The 19,215-nt window shown below is 41.8% G+C and overlaps 1 long non-coding RNA gene across 2 annotated transcripts in view; it reads right to left on the bottom strand.

The window, feature by feature from the left end:
- The window catches only part of LOC147577097 (uncharacterized), a 120,871-nt gene that overhangs the window by 87,558 nt on the left and 14,098 nt on the right, over nt 1-19,215 (bottom strand). For both annotated transcript variants that reach the window (XR_015256019.1, XR_015256017.1), the window contains exon 2: nt 16,425-16,610. This is a non-coding gene — a long non-coding RNA (uncharacterized LOC147577097). The remainder of the gene's footprint in view (nt 1-16,424; nt 16,611-19,215) is intronic.

Genomic DNA, 19,215 nt, shown 5'->3' with positions numbered 1-19,215 from the left:
CCCACACCAGCCTAGATGCTCCATCCGGAGGGAGCTGCGGTCAAGGACCAGGTGCCAGCCATGTGTTGAGGCGTAGCTTCATTCCTAGCCCAGGACTCTCCACTTGGAGGCCTCATCACTGGGGCCCCTCAACCGATGCCTTTCTCAGGCACCACTGCCACAACCACCTTATCCAATGGGCCTTGAAGACACTTTTCTGACTCAGTATTCGGTACTTTTTCACTCCTAACCCTACTTTCTCTTCTTTCCCGGCAGCCCCCAGGTCCATAAAGCAGCAGAAGCCTTTGTTCAGGGCTCCCCAGGAGTGGGATGATCCCCACGTCTGTGCTAATGCACCTGACCCTTGCCCGGGGACGCTTTTCATACGCAGCACGTTGGGGGATCTGGCACTGTTACTTGTGTCACCTCTTGCTTTGTACTGTCGCGGTATGTGATGAAAGGCCTGACCGCGGCTTTCATTGTGGCTTGGTGTTTTAACTGCCCACCTCCACACTTGGAAGCTCAGCTCTTTTTAGCTCAACTCTTGACAGAGATCATGGACCTACGAAGAGGTTACAATAGGACTTTTCGTGGCCTGACAAATGCAGGCCTCTTTTTATTCAGACCTGGCCTCAGAGACCAACTTGCATGAGCTCTTAGGTCTTCTGGAAAGGAAGAGAGACAGATCTCTTCTACCACTGCTCCCGGGGCTCTAAAGTTCAGGGAGTCTATCAGTGTAGGTCAGAGCTGTCCTGGCCACCAGTACCCCAAAGAAGAACTCGACAGGAGTGCAGGGGGAGTCTGGGAACCTGCACATGGGATCCAAACTTAGAGTCATAGGAGTCTAGGGAGATGGCTAAATCTGGAATAGCACATAGGCCACATTGGAAGTCCCTCGGGAGCCAGCTGGACAGCATATTGGCGTATGTGGGAGACCAACGGCCAAGGGTGCAAGGACTAGGAGACCACACAGACATGAGCACAGCCACTGGGCAGTCTTACTGGGCATGGGCACCATTCTAGCTGCAGGCATGGTGTGCACGGATCCACTATGCAGGACTAGTGTACAACTGAAATAAAGGTTCTAGTGTTTCTATGCAGTTCAAAGTGTGTGTGTGTGTGTGTGTGTGTGTGTGTGTGTGTGCACGTGCGCGCGCAAACATGCACATGCATGGGGGTATGTGTATGTGTGTCTTCTATTTTCATGACCACACCCTGAGGGAGATGGCTAGCTTCCTGCTTCTAAAGGCAGTTCCCTCTCCATTCTGCACACTGCTTTCCAGGAAAGGCAATACTGGTTACTGACTTTTTAGGGCATAGCTGGGTTTGACCCAATTAACACTAAGGCCAAAACTTCTGGACATTTTTTTTTTTACTTTGTTTTTAATGTTTATTTATTATTGAGAGACAGAGAGACACAGAGCATGAGCAGGGGAGGGGTAGAGAGAGGGGAGACACAGACTCAGAAGCAGGCTCCAGGCTCTGAGCTGTCAGCACAGAGCCCGACGCGGGGCTTGAACTCACGAACTGTGAGATCATGACCTGAGCCGAAGTCGATCACCTAACCAACTGAACCACCCAGACGCCCCTCATTATATTTTTTATTTAGCTTTGTCCTAAATAAAGCTAATTATAGATCTAATGAAAAGCAAGAAACATATACTAAAAGTCACCGATAATCTCACTATGCACAGATAACCACTGTTAACCATGTTTGCAAATTTTTAGTATCCTCTTTTTTTCCATAAAATTAGGATCACAGAGTGTATGTATATATGTATATGGAACATGGTAATCTGCTGTATCAGTCAAAATCCCAGCAGGAACAGAAGATGTGCTTAAATTAAGGTAATTTAAGAAGAGTTTAATAAAGGGCTATTTGCATAGGTATGGGCAAAGGTTCAGGAAACCTGGAGAGATAGTGCAGGGCCCTAGGACTGATGACAGCAGGAAGGGGTTATCCCTGGGCCTGAAGGATCGGGTGAGATTACCAAAACCCGAAGGCAGAGAGGGCCGATTGGAGAGGGACCTTGAGAAAGCCTGAGACCTTCCATCCAGAAAGAGAGCCATCCCGTGGTAACCACACAAGGAGGCAACTAAAGGAATAAAGTCCTCAACTCCCCTCTCCTTCCCTTCAGTCTTCTGCCATGCTCCCCAGTGACTGAACCCAACTGGGACCAAGAGGGCAAAGGAGCCAGGGATACAGACTAGGGGATGACAACCATTTTCTGTAAAGAGCTGGATAACAAAGAGTTTAGACTTTGTGGGCCATATGGTCTCTGTGGCAAATACTCAAGTCTCCAGGTGTAGCATATAAACAGTCATCGACAATAGTTAACTAAGCAAGGTAGAAAATGTGCAGGAGAGATCTAACCGGGTTAAAGAAAGACACCTAGCAACTTGCCTTACTGGTTTAACAAATTGTGAACATTTTACCAAGTTCAAATCTTTTCTTCATGGACCTTCTGGTAAGATAACTTTAAGGTGCATGCTGGGCATGTACAATTCAGCAAATATTACAGAAATAGCATCTAAGCTAAGAAAATATCCGATTCTTGTCATTTATTTGATGTGTTTATTTGTACCTCATAATGTTGCAAAAAAGGTCTTAAGGAGGCTTGAATATGTAATATGAGTTGAAGTTAAATTTGAAATAAATGAACTTTTAGGAATTTACCCTATAGATATAATCATTTATGTGCACAAGGCTTTACATATTCAATAAGTGTCAAATTAAACTCAAAATAAATGAATGAACTTGTAGGAATTTACCCTGTAGATATAAGCATGTATGTGCGCAAAGACATACAGAAAAGATATTCAACATTCCTCTTAATGGGAAAAAAAATTGAAATGATCTAAATCAATTGAGAAATGATTAAATAATTTAGAGCCTAGGGGCGCCTGGGTGGCGCAGTCGGTTAAGCGTCCGACTTCAGCCAGGTCACGATCTCGCGGTCCGTGAGTTCGAGCCCCGCGTCAGGCTCTGGGCTGATGGCTCAGAGCCTGGAGCCTGTTTCCGATTCTGTGTCTCCCTCTCTCTCTGCCCCTCCCCCGTTCATGCTCTGTCTCTCTCTGTCCCAAAAATAAATAAACGTTGAAAAAAAAAATTAAAAAAAAAAAAAAATAAAATAATTTAGAGCCTATCCACAGAATGGATACTTTCCAGCTATCATTAAAGAAATTCTACAAGAACTGATGTGGAATGATCTCCAGGATGTAGCGTTCAATGAAAAACAAATTGTAAAACATTACAAAGGGTATGCTGTTATCTGTATTATAATATATGTATGTATGTGCATATGTATGTGGTTGTGTATGTATATGTATACACTTTCTGTATGTATGTATATGTATACACAAACATATATACATACAAACATATCAAAACGTGTGTGTGTGTGTATTTTTCTTAAGACTTTGTTATTGGGTAGATAGATAAGAAATTACAAATAGTCGTTGTCCTTAGGAAGGGGAATTAAGTGACTTGGGTAGAGAATAGCAGGGAAATGCAATTTTACCCGTGAATACTTCAGTAGATTTTAAATTTTGTACTATTCATCGGTGTTACCCATTCGAAATCACTCATTTATTCATAGAAATTTCAAAAGGGGATGAGAAAATACGTAAGCTGGTACGTATATACAGCATGTGCAGAAGTATATATTTCTGGCTTATATTAACTCTCCCGCTCGTTACCTAGTCTGAGGGACCCTGATCACGCAGCCATTCCCGAGTATCACACTGGTCCCCCACACTGATGATGCCTTGCCAATTGAACCTAGGAAATAAAAAGTACTTTCTATTCAGGAAGAGTCTTGGTAAGACACAGACATGTCAGAGGGTGAAAGATAAACCCATCGAACCAGGAACCTACATCTTAAGTGAAGTTCCTAGGGGTGCAGTAGTCTGGAGCATGGTGGCGTATTTCCTTTAAAGTAAAAGACAAATCGCTATACTTTATATAACCCACCACTAAGCAGAAAGCATAACTGTTGGGCTGCTTTGTATTTTGGAGGCAATATATACTACATGTGCCATTTATCAAATAATAAAGTTGCTACCATTTTCAGGGGCCCAGAGCAAGAGAAGGCTGTACAATAAGTCCAGGGTGCAATGCCACTGGTCCAGCAGTGATAATGGTACCCAGAGTGTTGTGGCAAATAGGGATGCTTAATGGAACTTCTGGAAAACCCCCGTAGGTGAATTAGAGAACAGACCCATGGAATTTGGAACGATATCATGTCTTCTTCTGTCAATAATTATTCTGATTTTAAGAAATAGATTGTGGCTGCCTGCTGTGACCTATGAGAAACTGAACATCTAACCGGGGGTAAGGTGACCGTGTTGTCTGAGCATCCCATCATTGACTTGCCACCATTATCTGACCCATCAACCATAAAGTCGGATGTACACAGCACGGTACATCACCAGATCCCGTCATCAGATGAAAGTGGTTTATCTAAGACCAGGTTTAACCAGGTCTTAAGTACAAGTACGTTGCACTGGTTTAGACTCCCATAGCAATCACTCTCGCTGCATTGACACTTACCCCCTAGTTCATACCTTACAGCCTCATGGAAGTTTCCTGTGACCATTTGACCGAAGAAGATAAAACTTGGGTCTGGTTTACAGATAGTCTGCACAATACTGAGACATAAGCCAGAAGGAAATATGACTGATTCACTCTGAAGTGTCTGAAAAATGATGAAGAATCCTTAGCCTGGGCAAAACTTTTAAGTAACACATCTGATTACCCACTTTGCCTGCGACAAAGAGATGGTACGAGGGAAAGACCTATCCCGATTCTTGGCTGGTGGCTAATGGTGTCACCACATGGTCTGGGAATTGGACAAAAACCACCTGGAAAACTGAAGAGAAAAGGTTTGAGGAAGAGATACCAGCACTTACATTCCAGCAACTATTGCAGAAGCAGAATCCAAGATACCGCACGTAAGCGGGGTGCAGCAGGAAGGATGGAATAAGGACCCTGGAAATCTGCTTTTCCATAAATGCAAAGAGAAATCAGAAAAAGCGTGAGAATCACCTTTTCCAAAACTCTGGAAATTAACCAAGGGCTTGCGGCAATCCGAGGAGTGTGTATTCAAGAAAAAGAACTGAATCTTGGTAAGAATAGCCAGCCTTGTAGCATTTTAACTTGCCCTATCCCACCCCCCACCCCCAGCTCCAAAGCAGCCTTGAAAACCACAGTTCCACAATCAGAGTGAAAACTAGCCATTCAGCGGTCACTGGAGAAAACAGGTACTTTTAGAGCTCCCCAAAACCACCACTCCAGAGAATCATCATTATTTGACCCCTCTGGCAGTTCCCTGCACACTCTCGCTAGCAGGTGTTCATGGGACCAAATCAGAGTTCACTCAGTGTGAACAACATTTTCCTCGGGGGTATTTATCAAACAGAACCAGCAGCAATTGTTGAATATCGCACTTGCCTCAGGGGGCAATAACAGTTGGGACAGACAACAAGCTGACCAAAAAACTTCGAAGGTAAAGCAAAGTTCATAAAGGTCTTTGGAGAGCTCTGACACATTCCTAGGAATCTAGAAGGCTGTGAATATATGCACAGGGCTCTGTATATGCCCAGGGCTGTGCATGAGGCCAGAAAACCACTGAGCAAACCCTAAGCTCTCACCTCTGGCATACCTCGAGGCTGTGTTCAAGTAGAAAGTAAAGGTTAAGGTGAAAAAATTTTTTTTCGAAAGGCTGCCTGAGCATTGAATGCGTGCCCCAACATGTACACAAAGTCCCTCTGCAAGGACTGGGAGATTTGTTCATTCAAAGCAACGCAGGATGTCTGTGCCATTGACCTCTAAGCTAACCGAGCAGAGGCTTCAGAGGCCACATGTGACAAAGAATGCAGACCTTACCAAATTGGTTCAGGAAAGTCAGTAAACAAACAAATAGCATCTGCAAGATAGCAACAGAAACACCAAACAACAGATATTACAAACCCTGGGGAAGAGGAGAATCCAATTTCCAGAACTGCCATGGAATATTTTAAATGTTGTTGTATTTTTTAAATTTTTTTAATGTTTACTTATGATTTTTGAGAGAGAGACAGAACATGAGTGGGGGAGGGGCAGAGAGAGAGGGAGACACAGCATCCGAAGCAGGCTCCGGGCTCTGAGCGGTCAGCCCAGAGCCCATCGCGGGGCTCGAACTCACAGACCGAGAGATCATGACCTGAGCCGAAGCCGGACACTTAACTGACTGAGCCACCCAGGAGCCCCCAAATGTTTAGTTTTCAACAACAGTTATAAGACATACAAAGAGACAAGAAAGTATAGCCCTACAAATGGAAGGGGGAAGAAACAGTCAGTAAACTGTCCTCAAGGAAAGCTGACACTGGGCTTACTAGACAAAGACTTTAGATCAGCTTTTAAAAATACATTCAAAGAATAAAAAGAAATTACATGTAAAGAACTAAAGAAAAGAATGAGAGTGACATCTCACCAGAGTGCTAATAGATTTAAAATTATTTTTTTTTTTTTAATTTTTTTTTCAACGTTTTTATTTTTGGGACAGAGAGAGACAGAGCATGAACGGGGGAGGGGCAGAGAGAGAGGGAGACACAGAATCGGAAACAGGCTCCAGGCTCTGAGCCATCAGCCCAGAGCCCGACGCGGGGCTCGAACTCACGGACCGCGAGATCGTGACCTGGCTGAAGTCGGACGCTTAACCGACTGCGCCACCCAGGCACCCCTAAAATTATTTTCAAAAAATTACCAAATAAAGTCTGGAGTTAAAAAAAATTCAGTAACTGAAATGAACACTTCATGAGAGTGTCTCAAAGGCAGATTTGACCCGAGAAAAAAATAATCAATGAATGTGAAAATAAATTAATTAAGACGATCCAGTTTGAGAAAGAGAAAGGCAAAAGAATGAAAAAAAAAAAAAGCAGAATTTCAGAAACCAGTGAGACATGATGAAACATATTAGTATATGCATGATGGGGAGTCCGTCCCAGAAGAAGAGACAAGAGCAAAAAGAATTTGCAGAGTGATAGTCAAAGACTTCCCAAATTTGACGTAAAACATTCATTGACACATTCAAGAAGATCAATGAAGTCCAAGTTGGATAAATTTAAAGAGATCCACACCTAGATACATCACCCTCAAACTGTCAAAAAACAAATCAGCAGGATAGAAAACATAGCATCCAGCGTCACCAGTCCCTAGAGGAACCAGCCAGTCACCAGGCAGCAGGCTGCTTTCGTTGGACTATTTCCATCATGAAGGTGGCATCGATGTGTTCATTGTAACAGACATTTATTGTCAAAATGAATTTGCCTTCTTTGTTCTCAATGCTTATGCTAGCAACACCATCCAGGAACTTACAGAATACCTTCTTCATCATTATAGTGTCCACACGCAACATTACTTCCGACCCAGGAATTCATTTTATTGAAAAAAAACCACAGTAATAGGTTCACATATTCACAGGATTTACTGGTCTCCACATGCTCCCCATTACCTAGAAGCAGCTAGCTTAGCCGAGTACTGAACAGAAGACCATGGGGTAAGGGAAGGGGAAAAAAAATAGTTACAAACAGAGAGGGAGGGAGGCAAACCACAAGAGACTCTTAAATACTGAGAACAAAATGAGGGTGGATGGGGGGGCGTGGGGGAGAGGGAAAATGGGTGGGGTCATTGAGGAGGGCACTTGGGATGAGCACTGGGTGTTGGATGTAAGCCAATTTGACAATAAATATATTCATAAAAATTTTTTAATAAAAAAAATGGCCCAATGAATGTCAATTGGGAGATAGCAAACTAAAGTTTGATACTGAGACAGATGGAACTTTGTGTGTGCAGTGTATGAAGACTACATTCCACAGCCAAAAAAAAACTCTAATCACACACACACACACACACACACACACACACACATTTTTTGTTATCACTTCTTATAGCATTAGGGAACCTGGCATTGAGTTGCCAGATTTTGGGGGCCTATGACATTTTTTTTTAAATTTTTTTTAACCTTTATTTATTTTTGAGACAGAGAGAGAGAGAGAGCATGAACGGGGGAGGGTCAGAGAGAGGGAGACACAATCTGAAACAGGCTCCAGGCTCTGAGCTGTCAGCACAGAGCCCAACACGGGGCTCAAACCCACAGACCGCGAGATCACGACCTGAGCTGAAGTCGGACACTTAACCGACTGAGCCAACCAGGCACCCCAGGGGCCTATGAAATTCTTAAAAAATTGTTTAGGAGAAGCACAACTATTCCTGAAAAAATTTTGAGACAAAATATATCTCCTTCAGGTTCTTCTAAAAGGGAAAACAATGCAGTCAACAACATCTTCAGCCACATTCTTACTATAAATACAGCAATCAGCTTCTCCATTATGTACATTATTCTGACCCTCAAGAGTAATAGGTCTTCACCTATACTTTATCTGGTATGCGCTTTTTGTGCCATTATTTGTCTACATCCTCATATGGTAGTCCTTTTTAGTACATATCTTGGTTTCCTGGTTAAACTATAAGCTCCTACTGGACAAGAAGTATTTCTAATATTTATTTCTCCCATTCCCTCACCCATAATACCCTACACAGTGCTTCTATTTCTATCAAACAAACACTTGATAAATTAGATTGCTCAATATCAACTTCTCTTTTGTCAAAGTGATTATCAAGGATTCAGGACAATTCCAAAATAAGTGATAAGTGGTTACATGTAAGACAGTGGAGAATGAATGAAAAAATGAATGAATATAGTTGAAATCATTAGAGCAAAGCTTTCCAAATAAGGACCTCTCTGTTGGATGAGTATGAAATGTTTCATTTTTGTCCTGTAGCAAAGCAATGCTCTAAGGGGAAAACAGAACATTTATTAATTAGCTGTAATGTGCCAGTCTGGGGTCCTTTTACATATGTTATCTCACTTAATGCTCTCAGCAACCCTGTAAGGAAGGTGATATTTCCCTTGTTATGCACATAGGAAGACAGTCCCAGAGGATTTCAGTAGTTATTTAAAAGCACAGAAATAATTAAATAGCAAAAATGGAATTGCACCCAAGCCTATGTGACACTCCATCACATCAAGCATGGAAATCTTAAAAATAAATAAAATATAAGGCTATATTTTTAAACTCTGAAGCAAAACATTTAAAATTACAAATTTAATTACTCAGTACATAAGTAAATTCTCAGTGAGAAGAATCCATCCCATATAGAGTGAAAGCCCCCTCGGTTTCTCTCCCCTCACTCCACACGTTTGGTGACTATCACTCTGGACCTTTTTCTAAGAGTTGATATACACATATATGCACATATAGAAAATGTAGACCTTGGGAGTGAATATTAAATATATTGTTCTACAACTTTTTTTTTCACAGTGCATTAGACACCAGTTCTTTTTTTTTTTTTTTCTTTTTGAGAGAGAGAGAGAGAGAGAAAGAGTGACTCCAAAGCAGGCTCCATACCCAGTGCAGAGCCCGACACAGGGCTCAGTCCTACAACCATGAGATCATGACTGGAGCCAAAATCAAGAGCCAGAAGTTCAACCTACCGAGCCACCCAGACAGCCCTGTTCTTGTACGTCCCTACAAATTTACCATATTCATTTAACTGCTATGGAGCATGCCATAGTACAAAGATGCCACCATTTATAAACCATTCCTAAATTAGCGGATGTTTGAAGTAGTTTCCAGTTTTAATGTTTATTAACAATGCTGCAACAGACAACCTTAGGCATTATGTCTCTTTACACATAAGTCAGATCGTTCACTAGAACAAATACTTAGAAATGGAATTGTTGGTTCAAAGGGTATGCACAATCATTAAAGTAGGTGATATTGGCATATTGCCTTGTAATGCCTTTAAAAAATGTGTCACCTAATTATACTTGCACCAGTATGGAAGAAAATATCTTTTCCTTCAACTTCAGTATTCTGGCAAAAATGAAACAGACTGGTGAGAACCAGTTGAATGAGCAACAGTGGGGAGAAGAAGCTCTCTCTCTCTCTCTCTCTCTCTTTCTCTCTTTGCATTTTCCTGATTCCTAGTGAAGTGGAGAATGTTTATTGGACACTCATATTTATTAATCTTGAATTGCTTGCTCTTTTGGGTATCTTTTTCTTATTGATGTAAAGTTCTTTACTCTGGATATTGATTCTTCTCTTCTATGATGTGTTTCAAGTATTTTCTCCCTATTTATACCTCACTTTTTAAATTTTATTATGTCTTTTTATATAGGGAAGTTTTTGTGTTTAATGTAGTCAAAGTTAACAATCTTTTCCTTTGATGCTTACAGTTGTGCACTGAGTTTTTGTTTGCATACATATGGATTTTTAATTCATCTGAAATTATTTTGCTTACGGTGTGAGCTAGGAACATAGCTTATTTTTTCCCCACATGGATAGCAAGTTGTGCTGCCATTTATTAAATAGACCATTTTCCCCTATAGATCTGAAAATTTTTTTATCGTATACTAAATTTTGTTACATATATTAGTCAGTTTCAGGGTTTTTTTTATTGTGTTCCAAAAAATGCTTTTTCTTTCTGCACCAATATCCCAAGAGTCTATCTAGTATAGCTTTATACAGGATGTTTTTAAAATTGCTGGATGGGTCCCCTACATTATTTTGTGTTTCAAAAGTTTCCTGGATTATTTTTAAAAATTAAGTTTATTTATTTATTTGGAGAGAGAGACCAGGAGGGATAGGGGCAGAGAGAGGGTGGAGAGAGAGAATCCCAAGCCTGATCCACACCGTCAGCACAGAGCCCGATGCGGGGCTCGATCTCACAAACCGTGAGATCATGACCTGAGCCCAAATCAAGAGTCGGATGCTTAACCAACTAAGCCACCCAGGCGCTCCCAAAAGTTTCCTGGATTTTCTACTGCAGTTTTCCTTCCAAATGAATGTTTGAATCAGCTTGTTAAATTACAGAAAAGACCCTATTAAATTTTGGGGTGGAGGGTGGACTTATGTAGATTCCATTAGCATCCACCCATTCCTTTGACCCACCCTGAAAGCCACCACCAGCTTATGAAGAGATCTGCACCCTTATGTTTATTGCAGCATTATCTACAAGAGCCAAGATATAGAAACAGCTCAAGTATGCATTCATAGATGAATGGATAAAGACAAGGTATATGTATGTGTATATATATATACACATATATATATACACATATATATATATACCTATATATATATAGGTATATACATATATATATGAATATATATTCATATATATATATGAATATTACTCAGCCATAAAAAATGAGATCTTATCATTTGCAAACACGGATAGACCTAGAAAATATCCTGCTAAGCAAAATAGGTCAGTCAGAGAAAAACAAATACTATATGATTTCACTTTTATGTGTAATTTTAGAAACAAAACAAATAAATGAACAAAAAAAGAGATTAAAAAAAAAAACCCTCTTAAATACAGAAAACAAACTGGTGGTTGCCAGAGGGGAAGCTGGGGGGAGGGAGGATGGGTAATAGGTGAATGGGATTACAAGTACATTCACTGTGATGTGCACTGAGTAAGAGATAGAATTCAATCATTATATTGTACACCTGAAACTAATATAACACTGTACATTAATTATACTTGAATAAAAAAAGAAATTAAAAACATAATTTTTTTTTTTAAATGAAGAAGAGAGCTCCCATCCACGGTGATGATTTTCTATCTCAAATCCCTGCACTTCTCTGGACACAGAAGCATAATTAGGCAGGACACTGAGAACTTAATGACCCCAAGAATAGTTCCCAACACCTGAGGAACAGGAGCTGGTGGGGGGATCCCAGCATCCTCACCTCTGAGTGGGACAGTTCGGAGGACTGTTCTGCAAACTTCGGAGGTTTGCCAGCAGGACTGAGCCCCAGTTGCCCAGAGCAGTCCTTACTCCGAATGCTGTCTTTATTAGCTTCTCCGCTTTTCCAGTCTGTCTACCCCACTCCCGCACCTGATTTCCCAGCAAACCACTTGCACCCAAATCCTTGTCTCTGGGCTTGCTTTTGGAGGATCCCAACCTGAGACCATTTATTTATTGATAGAGGGAGGACTTACATCCTTTACAATTGAGTATTCCCAAAACAAAACCGTTAGGAAAGCCTACTCACTTCTTGTGAGTTCCAAGATAAACATTGCCAGACTAAGTCCTGCTAACCCTTCTCCCAATCTCTCACGACAATATTTAAAGAGACCTGAGAGTCTCTCACTTGCACAAAATACTGCCTGGACACCAGAAAGTACTTTTTTGTATAATCTCCTAGGACCACTGGAGGACATGAAAATAGGTAAGGACAGTAAACTAAATAACTACTCCAAATCCCTGCTGTTCTAGACTGGAAGTTCCCTCCCTGTCAGCTGTACTTTCCTGTTTCATGCACAGCCATGTTAACCAATACAGATCAGCAGAAGTTATAAGATCAAATGACAATATAATACCTTATAAGATCAATAATATAATAACATGTCAAATTTAAATATAACCATCCTCCCATTATTAAAGTCTCAGAAAAAAAAAAAAATTTAAGCCCAAGGAACTTCAATAGAAAGTTCTCTAGTAAGAGTTCTAAAGAATTAAAATCCCCAGGGGCGCCTGGGTAGCTCAGTAGTTGAGTGTCTGACTTCGAGCTCAGGTCATGATCTGGTGGTTCCTGAGTTCAAGGCCCGCATCAGGCTTGCTGCTGTCAGCCCAGAGCCCTCCTTCACATCCTGTGTCCCCCTCTCTTTCTGCCCCTTCCCTGCTCATGCACTCTGTCTCAAAAATAAACATTAAAAAAAGAAAGAAAGAAAATCCCCAAATCAACTTCCCCAAGGTTATTTTTCTGCCCCATCTCAGTCAAAGGACCTTGCTCAGCTCAAGACAGAGCTCTGTCCGTGCTTCAGCCTGGGTTGTTATCCACTGGAATGGGAATAGTTCCTTCCAGACTCCAAAGTTGCATTAATGCAACCCAAATTCTTCATGCATCTCTGCTTTAAACAATCTGAAGGGTTAATTGGGCACGAGAGTATCTCAGTGTCAGCCATACATCCCCAAATTTTAAAAATACAAGCAAACTCTCTACCCTAGAGAAATTATTCTATTCACAATGGCATACCCAGAAACCAGGATTTAGTCTAATCTTTATTATTTTTATAAAAATACATAGCACATCCCCAGTGTCATCTGCGGACAAGGAAGCCTGAAAAAAAAAATCCTCTTCATCTTAGCCTTGCTTGAGTGCTGGTCATACTATACGATACCCATGACCTGTGACCCTAGAATTAAATGGGTAATATCACACATCAAGATGTTAATTATGACACAATGTTTTTCTGACAGGGAAGGAATCCAGCCATGCTTGTTCTCTTCTTGGAGAGTGGTAAACTAGAAATTTGCCATGGCAACACTCCCAACCAGCAGGTCTTACAGGGGGTAACTTACTTTCTCTTCTTGCATATTCAGAACCTCATCTTTTCCATTCCCCTCTGAACCTTTGGTCCCTGACATCCCAGTGATGTATTGAGAATAGGTTTCAAATAAGGACATCACTTCTACATTTCTGTGTGCAAATAGCCACTTCCAATCCCAGCCACAGTCTTCCTGCTATGAAAATGTTATGAGTCCATGAAACTTGCTCCCTGGGGCAGTTTCACTCTTGAAAAACCAAATATTCAAACAGCCAATGGCCAGAGAATAGATGAAAATAGAACTGTGACCCATCACCTCTGTAGCAATCAGCTCAGACAGTCATGCCAGCTTCTCAAGTTTTTGCTCTCAGTTCCAGCTCAGCAATGGAGGAAGCCAAATCAGGTGCATAAGGTGTCTGACTTCTGATTCACCTACTTCCAGATTCTCCATGCCAACAACCTCCAATCAGAGCACATTTGAAGTCTTCCCTATAAGGCTCTCCCAGCCTATGCTTGCCTTTGACTTTCTGCCAAATAGAAGTGATGGTGTCTGACTCCCTTGCTATAGCAAACTCCGGAAGTAACTTGTCTGTTCTCATTTGAATGCTCTGTGTTTATTTCACGACCTCCTCGCCACAATGGACTCTTCCCAGTTTCATCTTCGGCATCTTCAGGATGCTGCCAGGGATGGCTCTGGAGCCTGCGTCCAGGGACCCAGTAAGAGCACGCCTCTAGACTGCATGCTCCTGGAGACCCTATCTTTCTTCTGCTTTTGAAAATCCCAGCCTTTAACGTTTCCTTCTATTCCATCTGTCTTCTGCATGGGTGTGATGGGCCTCTGGGGTTCCCTGTCCCTCTGTTCCCATCAGAAGCCTCAGCTCAGAAGGTGGCAGTTTGCACTGCTTCTTAAAGGGACCTCCAGCCTTCCCTATTGAGAGGACGGAAACTGCTTGCTGACTGAGTGCCCTCATTCTGTTTGCTTTCATATTGCTTTTTCTGGGCCAGACATTTGTCTTTCTAACTTACTCCTCTAGAGTTTGTCTTGAGGATCCCCCGGGGTACCTGATACCAAGTCAAGGAATGAAGAGTTTTCCAAAGCATACAATTTTGAAACAAATATCTACCCTCGCTTTCCTAAATCGTCCAATCCCACTCAGGAGGCGTGACCTCATCAGATCAATCGCCAACTCGGGACTGACCTCGTTTATTTATCTTGCCTGGCTCCCTTCTAGTAGTTTTTATTTGCCCTGTGCCTTCCCTTGAGAGGATCCGAATTCCATAAATCTCCCTGGCAGGTTCCCTGGGGGCACAGGCAATTCCTACCTCCCCATCTACGATAACCATCCCACCTTCCAGTTCATGACTCCCTGCCGTGAGCGTTTCATCCTGGCTTCTCGGGTCTCCTCGTTCACACCTGTTCGAATATTGCATGGCTGTCTCGGTCCTCGAGGGGTACACACCCAATTGTTCTTGTCAGGGAATATCTATCCGCAGTTCCATAGAGCTGCATTCCCACCACCGTTTCCAAACTTCAGGAAACCCTGGGGAACCTATTCCCATCTCCTCCCTGAGATCACTTACCTTTTCTGGTCTTAGGGCAGTTATATAGCAATCCCTTCATCCAGAAGGGGTAGCTAAATGGATGTGCTTCTCCTATCCATTCTTAGATACATTTAATCTGGCCCCCAAAGTCTCATGTTCCATTTCCTCTCTGCCTACACTACGTGCTAAGATCTGAGTCATTCTACTAAAGAAAATTTTCCCCTCTTCACCTTAATCAACTATCTTCCTTTTTTCCCTTTTATTCTTCTACTTGCTCTTAATTTGAGAGTATGATCCACGCATGATTTAAATAATGTCCTTCATTTCCTGAGCAAACTTAATCTCTAAAACCAAAGTGCTATGGACATAGACCTTTGTAATTGCCTTTTCTTTGGAAATATAATAATTCAGTTATATTTTTTCTTCAACCAAAAGATTTCCCATCCCTATTCAGTAAAGACCCCCATTTAAGTTTGTGATGTGATTCTGTAACCTGGCTCTCTAAAATCTAAAATGAGATCCAACACATGGATTTAACAAAACAGAACGTCTCCTATAAGTTCCTACTCTGACCATGACCCTACCCTGGGGTTAAAAGGAAAACAGGTGGACCTAAGTTTTGATCCAGTGCTGCCAGTTTATTATCTGACCTTGCAGCTAGAAGATGTCATCCCTAGCCTGGAAGTGGGCCATCACCAGGAACTGAATCCGCCAACACCCCTTTCCAGCTGGCATGCCCATCCATCCCCCAGCTGCAGCAAATGTTGCCATTAATAGCTTACCTGAATAACCTTTGCCAGAGAATTGCACTTGGCTAAAGAGGGCCAGCTGGCCAGGAGCTGCCTATAAGTTGACACAACCAAAGGGGGAGGGGAATGATGGCAGAGAACTGACTAATAAGGGGTAAATGATACTACTACTACTACTACTAATCCCCAGCCCCTCCCCTGTCTCAAGGTGAGACTACCTTGTGGCACTCTTTATGCCCCAAAGCCTACATGAATCAAGGCCAAGCTACACTTTTTCCTGAAATTATGGCTTTGTTTGAATCCTTCCCCTTCCCAGCCCTGCTTCTTCCCCTCCCTTAGAGGTTATTCCTGAAGAGCACTCCCTCAATGTCACACGCACCCAAATCTCTGTCTTGAGTTCTGTTTCTAGGGACCCCAACCTAAGACACCTGCCAACAAATTACCTATTTTAAAGGGTGCCTGGTTGGCTCAGTCAGTTAAGCATCCGACTCTTGATTTCGGCTCAGGTCATGATCGCAGTCCGTGATATCGAACCCTATGTTGACAGCAGGGAACCTGCTTAGGATTCTCTCTCTCTCTCTCTCTCTCTCTCTCTCTCTCTCTCTCTCTCTCGCTTTGCCCCTTCCTTGCCCCTCCCTCACCCTTCCCCACCTTCCTCTGCCCTTGCTCACCCGCCCCTGCTCATGTGCCCTCCCCCACTGGCTCACGTATGCTTTCTCTCTCAAGATAAATAAATATTTTAAAAATATATTTATGTGTTTAAAAATTACCTGTTTGAAGAGTACTCTTTCCTGAAAGGACAAGCAGGTATTCCAATACCAACACCACAATCTGGAATTTTAAGCTGTTCATGCTCCAGGATCACTCTTGGTCCCACTGGAGATGCCTTTGTCTTCCTGCATATTATTGCTGTATATCAGTTAGAAGCTTCCGTGAGGCCACATGGTCTGGTAGCACTAACAGAAACCGGAGGCAGAAATTGATTAATTTCTCATTCCATCGAAGTTTAACCCATCAGGGATCTCAGAACATACCTAAGGGATTTTAAGATTAGGTTGCATTCTGTGAGCAAACATGATAGGAAAATACTGATCTGCCTGGCATCTAAGAAAAGGTATCTCTTCTGGTCCCCAAGTTTTGCCCATGTAGAACTGAACTACTGAAAGGTATGAAAAACTCCAGATTTCTCCAAGAAGTGGGAATTTGGAGAAAATCAGCACAAGTCTTCAAATCTTAATGTCATAAAAGAAGCCCAGTTTCTGTTATAAATGAATGTCCCATCAAGAATAAGTAATTGTAGGAAAAGCAAAACCTTGGTAAATGGTGTGTGACAAATAGCCCATTTCTTCAGGTGTACATGCAAGCGTCATTTTATGTAAATTAAGAATAGAAGGAGGTAGTATAGATATTATGTTCAAAATGTCAGAAACTGACAGAAAACAGCAAAATGGGGAAGTCAGGCAGTAGAGGAAAGAATATGAACAAAAGGAAGTAACCAACATACAAAAACATGCCTGTATTTTAGTTAATCAGAATAGGAACTAGGGAAACTAATTTGTGGAAATTACCAAGGCTGGACCCCAGGGAGAGAAATTAGGAGAAGGAGATATTCAAGTGCAGGAACCTAAAAGGATAGAGCACCATCATAGGGCCTGAGAGACTTCCTAGAAGAGCCACTTTTGGCCCAAAGATATGCCAAGAAAATGGCCCACCACATCCTTGATCTTTATGTTCTAGGAGGCAAAGAAACACCACAAAGTGAGGACGAAGTTCATAAATACAGTTCTTTTCAGTGGCCCAAAAAGAGCGGACTGAAAGTACTTTGAGAAATGAACTTTAAGTGTGACAAAGCAAGGTTCCATGATTGGTTTGGGGATATCTGAAATTTGTGACTTCAAAGAGTTCTCATGCTGAGATTTCTCATTCTACAGCTAAATCATGCAAATGTAAAAACACAAATTCTGGATTAGACTGCCTGAGTCAAGTCCTCTGCTACTAATCAGTTGCACAAGGTAAAGGGGTTTAACCACTCCTAACTCAGTTTCTTCATCTATTAATGAGAATATTTGTAGTAGGGATGTTGGAAAAATGAAACAAGTAAATACACATCAAGCAGTTAGACCAGTATCTGGCTCATGGTGAGTTCTCAGCTTATTATCCCTTGACACACAACTCCACCAGGTAGCAGAGGGTACACAACAGGATTAAAGAGCTGAACTTTGGTTCTAGGCTTGGGAACCTTCCAGAAAAAGCAAGGCTTTGTCTCCTCTCATGGTAGCAGGAAGGTAAAGAGACTTCTGTGAGCAGTCTTTAAGTTTGTTATGGGTTGACCCATGAGCTATAAACTGATCAACTCAGTTGGTTTGTCATGTTCATACAGGCTAGGCTCCCATCTGATGTTACGTGTTTTTTTGCAGGTTTTATAGCATTTCTTCGAGGCCACAGACTTCATCCAATTCCTTAGCAGCCATGGCTCACATAACCATATTTAGTCTAAGGGAATTGGGCATTCTATAACCATACTACTTAAAGAATAATTCAGAAAGCCATCAGTCTCCAAGTAATTACTTGGGGAATGCAACTCACATTTTTATACCCCTATTAACTATCAGGCATGTAGCAAGCACCAGGCAAGGCACATCATGTATATAAGTTCATTTAAGTCTCATATCAACCCTATGATGCCATGAGCTCCATTTTGCATTTGAATGTCTTTTCTAATTATGAGGACATGGAATACATGCTCATTGTAGTAAAACTGGCACAGCATCATTTCTGCTGCATTCTTTTGGTTAAAACCAAGGTTCACAGGGAGGGGAGTGCACAAGGGTGAGGATACTTACCCCACTTATTTAGGATGTAATGTACATTGGAGGCCACTGAATAACACACAACCACCCCCTGTGTCTGTGGTAATTGGTTCGATTTCTCCAGAGAATCAAATCGGCTCAGATCCTGGGCCTGGGATCCATTTCAACCCAATCAGTTTTGGCCAGAGAGGGAAATGGTCATAACACACACACATGGCCTCAGAAGCCATTCTTTCATCTGAAACTTCAGAGAGGGACAGTTCTCAGAAATGAGGGGAAGGACTAAAAGGAGACCACCAAATAGATTGGTTACATTAACACCAATGAAACACAATAACTAAGTGCTTTACTCTATGATTCTGACCGTGAATAGAATAAGAGACCAAAAAAGAATATGATCAATGCAGTACAAAATATCCAAAGAAATTTCACTGCATTGTTGTTATTCTTGTTACTGTTTTTATGGAGCTCACAACCTGGAATCATTAGTGGCATTTAGGTAGGACAAGGGGAGAAAGACATTCCATGTGGAACAGTGATATTGGCAAAGTGGAAATAAGCAGTGCCTATAAGGGGTGAAACTGGGACCACAAAGCGCCCTACTGAGCAAACACCTGACATGATTCAGGACAATTTTTGATACATGGAGTACCCTCTCCTCCTCAAAGTCTCATTGCATTAAAGTATAGATGCCAAGAAGGTAGGAATTTGTATTTCCAGAGCGTAAGTCCTCCAGTGTTGTTCTTAAGAT

Source organism: Puma concolor, chromosome C2 (assembly GCF_028749965.1).
Source record: "Puma concolor isolate L17-30 chromosome C2, mPumCon1.1.hap2, whole genome shotgun sequence".
NCBI lineage: Eukaryota > Metazoa > Chordata > Mammalia > Carnivora > Felidae > Puma > Puma concolor.
The sequence above is the reverse complement of the archived record's forward strand: the minus strand, read 5'-3'. Positions and strand labels throughout refer to the sequence as shown.